The sequence below is a fragment of the Ziziphus jujuba genome, chromosome 8 (assembly GCF_031755915.1).
Source record: "Ziziphus jujuba cultivar Dongzao chromosome 8, ASM3175591v1".
In the NCBI taxonomy this organism is placed as follows: Eukaryota; Viridiplantae; Streptophyta; class Magnoliopsida; order Rosales; family Rhamnaceae; genus Ziziphus; species Ziziphus jujuba.
The window spans coordinates 20495053-20502142 of record NC_083386.1 but is presented as its reverse complement, the minus strand read 5'-3'; positions in this window follow the sequence as shown (position 1 = coordinate 20502142).

Here is a 7090-nt window from a genome sequence, read left to right as displayed (position 1 = left end):
TATGGAAGGATTGATGGCTACTTGCTTGGACATGGCTTTAGGAGGAGTCAAAATGAATCTACCTTGTATATGAGGATTGAAGGAAGCATAGTAGTGGTTTCTTGGTATGTGGATGACTTGTTGGTCACCGGTGAGGACCTAAGGAATATGGATAGGCTAAAGCATAAAATTGAGGAGTTTGAGATGTCTAGCTTGGGTTTAATGAATTACTTCCTTGGTGTGGAAGTAATGTGATGCCAAAGAGGAATATTTATATCACAAGAAAAGTACATCAATGATCTCTTGAAGAAATTTAATCTTGAAGGATGCAATCTAATGAGCACTCCAATGATCCAAGGAGAGACGTATCAAAGGAGGATGGCACATCGAAGGTAAATCCTACTCTTTATCGATCTTTGATTGGTAGTTTGCTTTACGTGTGCTCATCAAGGTCGGATATTATTTATGTAAGATACATGCAAGCACCCAACCAAACTCATCTTAGAGGTGCCAAAAGAGTTCTTAGGTGTCTTAATAGTACTAGTAAATATGGAGTTTGGTATGAATCAAAGGATGAGTTGAAACTTGTTGGTTATTTGGATAGTGATTGGGCAGGTTGCATTGATGATATGAGGAGTACTTTGGGCTACTTATTTTTACTTGCAAGTGGTCCATTCTCACGAAATGCAAAGAAACAATACACAACAGCTCAAAGTAGCACGGAAACCGAATACATTACTTGCTCATCTTGTGCAAACCAATGTATTTGGTTAAGGAAGTTGATGTCATAGATGAAAAAAATTATATATGTAAACATTTTTTAATTTGAATTCCATAATTCAATAGTATTATATATAAAGACCAAATTTATAGTTCTTAACAAACTTTTATAGTATAGATTGAAAAAAAAAATACAAATATACTTATTAACAATAAAACTTTTAAATAAGTTTTCAAATATAATTAATTATTATAGATTTTTTTTAAAATCATCTATTATGATTATACATGTCATCCATCGTACAAGGATAAATACTAGTTTTAGGTTCAATAAAAAGATGTCCATGCTATCAACCTATTATATACTAGTAAGTTTATAAATATTATAATAACTTCAAAGAATAAATAATTATCCCAAATATCATTACATGAATATTTCATGTCATATTGAACCTTAAATGTAAGTTACCATATTTTTTTTTGCAATATATAGATAATTATTATTATATAGAGCCAATGTTTCCTAATATAGAACTTAAAATATCTTAATTATTATAATGCAGAAATTAGTTTTATTTATTACTGATCCAAATTGAGATCAACATTTTTTATGACTAAATGGAATGAGGTGTTATTATAACAAAATTTTATTATATATTATATATATAAAAAATCACATCAGAATTCTGTCTTCATCTGAGCTTTACATTAAATTATAAAATTTTTAAAAATATTGACGACGAATCAAGAGAATGATAAAATGTGAGTTAGGTTATAGAGAATTGAACTATGTGAGGAAAGATAATGTTGATGAGGGAACTAGGACAAATTTTTACTTTTTATTTGTTGATTGCCAAATATCATGAATTAGGAAAAAAAAAAAAAAAAAAAAAAAAAAAAAACCAAAATGGAGAAATAATTGAAAATTGAAATATTAAGTTGTAATTTGTCATCAGACCGGAAATCAAGTAATCTTCATAGAAGAAAGCGCCTGACGAGAAGTACTTCAAAAAAAAGAAAAATCCCTATCAGGCAGGAAAGCAAGTATATCAACAGGCAGCAAGCCAATTCCCAGTACTGATGGGTAGTAGGTAACTTTGAACTAACAATTTCTTTTGGTTCTAGTTTTTATCCATCTTGTCCACTCACTACTTTTCTCAAAAGCCACATTTGAGATTTCCATCTTGTGGTTCCATTTCCTTTACGTTTGTTTTTGCTAATGCTACTCAATTCTTGAAAATTTAGATAAAGCTTATTTAAGAAAAGGATCATGATCTTTGCAGGAAAACATATAATATAAGAGAAGAGAGCCTGATCCGTTATGCAATTATTTCAATTTTTTTTCTGGAATATTATAATCAATTTTAAACCTAAAATGATAGTTTAGATTACGTGTACTAGCATTAGATATGGAGGCATTAATTAAAAAGGTCAGTAGGTGTAAAGAATAACTTGTCCTTCTCATGGACTCTCATATAAGATAAAAAGGAAAATTATTTGGCCAGATATTAGCCCATTTGGTCAACGCATCCTCGACCAATTTGAAGGCAGGCATTTTCATTCCTCGATCGACTAAATTCGTATTCATACATTTACCACCAAAAAATAAAAAACAAAAAGAAAAAAAAAGCCCGTATTTATACGCCATGGTAAAACCATTAGAAGTAGCATTCTGATCCTAAAGTTCAACTAAGTCCGGGTGAAATATCTTTTCATCAAAAAAAAGTCCAGGTGAAATATCTTCTTCTTTTTCTTTTTTCTTTTTTAATTTAAAATAAGATAAATTTTATTTAATTTTTTTAATTTTATCACAATTATATTTATATTTTATATTTTATATTTTTTTTATTAATCTTTCTTTAGTTATCTATATTTATTAAAATAAATTTATTTATCAGTTTCTTTTAATTAATTTTTACAATAAAAGAACATAAAAATATAAAAAATAATATTTTATGATTAAATAATATTATAAAAAGTAATTATGATCATTATTTTTTAAAATTAACTATTAAAACTGACATATGAAATTAATAATGACTTTTAGAAAAGAAAAATGTGAAATTTAACTATAGGTAAGATAAAATTATATAAGTACAAATAAAATTTTTATTTCAAAATATATTATAATTTCCACCTTTAATGGGCGAGGCATTCATTAAGATTTATTTTATCACTATTTTGGTGACCATTTTAGTATTTTCAATCTGAAAGGATTATTTTACTAAAAGAATGGCATCATCAATTAAAGATGAGCATTGACTCAAATGGAACTCTTGGTCATCCATCTTTATAAGCAAATAAAATGATTATAAATAAGTAGTTTTCCTTTTCTCCTTGAGAGATTTTTTATGCTATGCAAGCTTTTATTTACCAAAAATATAAAATTAATAATGGTTATGTATATGCTTGCCCAATATCTCCTAGAGGCAACTAAAATGATACACAGGGTAGTAGCGACCCTCAATTGAATTATTTATATTAGATACTTGAGGCAATTTCTTTGTAAAACATTTCAATATTTATTTATATTTTAAAGAAATTATTATTGAACAGTTGTTAAAATTAAATTTATGGTTAGGGAATATATAAACATACAAAACAAGTGATAAAAACTTATATTTTCTTGGAAGGTATGCTTCACAATCACAAAAAGACAAATATATATATATATATATATATTGACTATTTTTTTTTCTTTTAGACAAATTTTAAATTGAAGTGTTTTGCATATTAAATGAAAGATATAATTTACAGATATGTAGACACATTAACTTCTCCGATACATCAAATTAACTTTCATAAACTCTTTTCTTTAAAAAAAAAAAAAAAACAAAAAAATTGATGACACGATTTGCCAATTTAATTGTTACATAGATACTTGAATATTTTAAATGACAAAATTTATTACCAAAAAAAAAAAAATTTGAAAAAGGACAATTACTTTTTGTAACTCTTTGCTTCAAAAACTTCAAAAGTATCAAGAATAAATTGTCCCAAATCTGACTACAGTACAAACTCTTTTCCACTGTAAAACTTTTTGGTTAAAGAAATGGCTTTCCAATCCTTAAAAAAATCTTGTCCCTGGCACGTCGTGGAGATGCCAATTCAACGGGTATTACTATATATTATTAGTAGTAATTATCATTATTCTATACAGTGGTGGATTCAATGTTAAAATAGTTTTTATATATACATGTAATTCATTATTATGTAAATTTTATTTATCCATATATATGCATAAATCCACTTAGAATGGTAATAGTTATCACTGGTAACAAATAATATTATTCAATTTAATTGTTCCTAAAAAATCTACAAAAGAAAAATCAAATATTTTACTTGCTTTAGTATCTAAAAGGGTTTCGGTTATTATGATAACAAAAAAATATTAAGCTCCAATCAAAATGAAAATAAAAAATGTAGAAGTTTGTATTTTAAAGCAGATAATATTGACTATTAATTAAAAAATGTATTTAATTAAGATTCTAATTCATTTTTGTAGATTTTTTTTCTTTAGTGATTGATTTTTGCATAAGAGAAGAGGAATCTGATTATTATTTAATTAACTTCAACTTCTTTTTTTTCTGGACTATTATTATAACTAATCCTAAACCTAAAATGATAGTAAAGATGACGTGTACTACATTGTATATGTAGGCATTAATTAAAAAGGTCAATAGGTGTAGAGAATAACTTGCCCTTATCATTAACTCTCATATAAGACAAAACAAATCCCAGAAAAGAAAATTGTTAGGCCAGATATTTAGCTATTTCTGTCAACTCATGCTTAATCAATTTAAAGCCAGGCATTTAGGTTCCTCAACCACCTAAGTTCCTATCGATACGCCCTGGTGAAACTATTAGAAACATACTTTCTAATCCTAAGCTCAACTAAGTTTGGGTTAGACTATTTTTGTTTTAAATTTAAATAGGATAAATTTTATTTAAAATTTTCAGTTTTGTTATAATTATATTTAAATGTTGTACTATTAAAAAATTTTCATTAATATCCCTTTAATTATATATATTTATCAAAATATATTTATTTATCAATTTTTAATTAATTTTTAAAGTTAAAAACCACAGAAAAATTAAAATCAGCAATTTTATGATTTAACAGTACTGTAAAAATACAATTATAATCTTTAATTGTTAAAATTAACTACTAAAACTAGCTTTTGGAATTAATAATAATTTTTAAAAATATGAAATTTAATTGTAATTAGAACAAAACTGAATAAATATAAATAAAAATTTCATTTTTAGAATATATTATAATTCCTACTTTTAATACATGATCCATTCATCACAATTCATTTTATTATTATTTATATATTTGAGCCAAATTCAACTCATTAGTATATTTTTTTCCTTTTATTTGGTGATCATTTTAGTGTTTTCAATCCAGAACAATTATTTAATGAATGAATATTCACACTACATTCTATACATGCTAATTTTTTTTTTAACTATTTACACCAATTATTTATACCTAATTTAACTTAAAATATAATTAAATACATATATAACATTTTATTACCTCTAGTTTCCGTTTAAATTAAATTCATAAATTATACTATGACGTTAATTCCCAAATCTCCTTCATCTTCAACAATATTGATATTTCTTCTTATATTTAACAGCTAAGAATGTCTGAACTTACAATCACATATACAATTAGCTTGATTCTTTATTCCACATGGGTCAAATTCTTGAATTCTTCAACTTTCTTATCTATTTTTTTTTTCCATTCTTCTACAAAATAACAATAAATTAAGATGGAAGAAATATGTTTGATGGGGTTCTATGTTCTTTATCTTCAATAATCCTTATCAAATTAGTTTATCTACAAAAGATTTTTTTTTTTCTTTTAATTTTTTCCTTTCTTATTTTACTTCAATACATACAACCAAATGGATGTGTTTCTATCTGGATTATATAATTTGGATATAAGGATGTAATCTAGTATATGCAACCTAGATATAATTCTTTGGTGATATTATACCCGGCTGCTTCATACCATATGGATTACATAACCCATAAATAATTGTATAGTTTGGTACATGTAAGTTGAAAGGTTACAATTCATACGTGTTATGTATACGGACATCTTCATGTATCTTAGGTTTTTTTTTGGATTATTATAATCCAGATATGATTGAAGTAGTCCTAGACGTATTCAATTCATCATGGCTATGAATATTGGGCAATTTTACAAATCAGTCAAACAATTTTTTTTTATTTTTTATTTTTATACAAAGCCCAGCCCAGACGTGATTAAATTATTCGAATTACGTATAATGGACAATTTCATATTGTATACAAAGAGAAAATTAAATAAAAAAAAAAGATAAAAATTACTAACAAAGCAAATAAATAATAAAAAAAGCTAAAATACTCACATTTTTATGATTAAAATGAATGATTTACCAATTATATTTTTCCTTTTTTTTTTTTCCCTCTTGGTCACTAAACTCCAATGTTTCCATTTATAAAGTTTTTTTTTCTAAAATTTTTTCTGTAACTTTTTAATAAATGATATTTTTAAAATATATTGAAAAGTAATTAAAAATATAATATGGGTATCAAAATTTATAGTATGAATAGAACCATTCTTATTTTAGGTTAAAGAATGGCATCATCAACTAAAAGAAGAGCATGGACCCAAGCGGACCTCTTGGTCATCCATCTTTATAAGCAAATAAATTAATGATTATGTAAAAAGAAATAAATAAATATTTTTCCCTTTCTCCTTGAGAGGTTTCTGCAGGCTTATATATTTACGAAAAATTAATAAATAAATAAATAAAAGTTAATGGTTATCTATATGCATGCCCAATATCCCCTAGGGGAAACTAAAATGATACGCAGTGTAGTAGCGACCCTCAGTTGAATTATTTATATTAGATACTTAGAGGCAAATGTTTTTGTGAAACATTTCAATTTTTATTTATATTTTTTTAAAAAATTATTATTAAACAATTGTTGAAATAAAATTTATATTCAGGGAATATATAAACATATAAAATGAGTGATAGAAACTTATAATTTCTTTGGGAGGTATGCTTCACAATCAGAAAAAGACAAAAAAAAACAAAAAAAAAATTTATGCATTATTGTTTGACTCTGTTTTTTTCTTTTAGACTAATTTTAAATTGAGGAGTTTTGCATATTAAATAAAAGATATAAATATTAACTTTCTCATAAGCTTCTTTGTGGAAAAAAAAAATGTTTTATGACACCATGTGCCATTGTAATTGTTACATAGATACTTGATCATTTGAAACGACAAAACGACACTCAATTGAAAAAAAGGACTATTTTTTTTTTTTAAAAACGACAATTACTTTTTGTAACTATTTCCTTCAAAAGCTTTTATAATATCAAG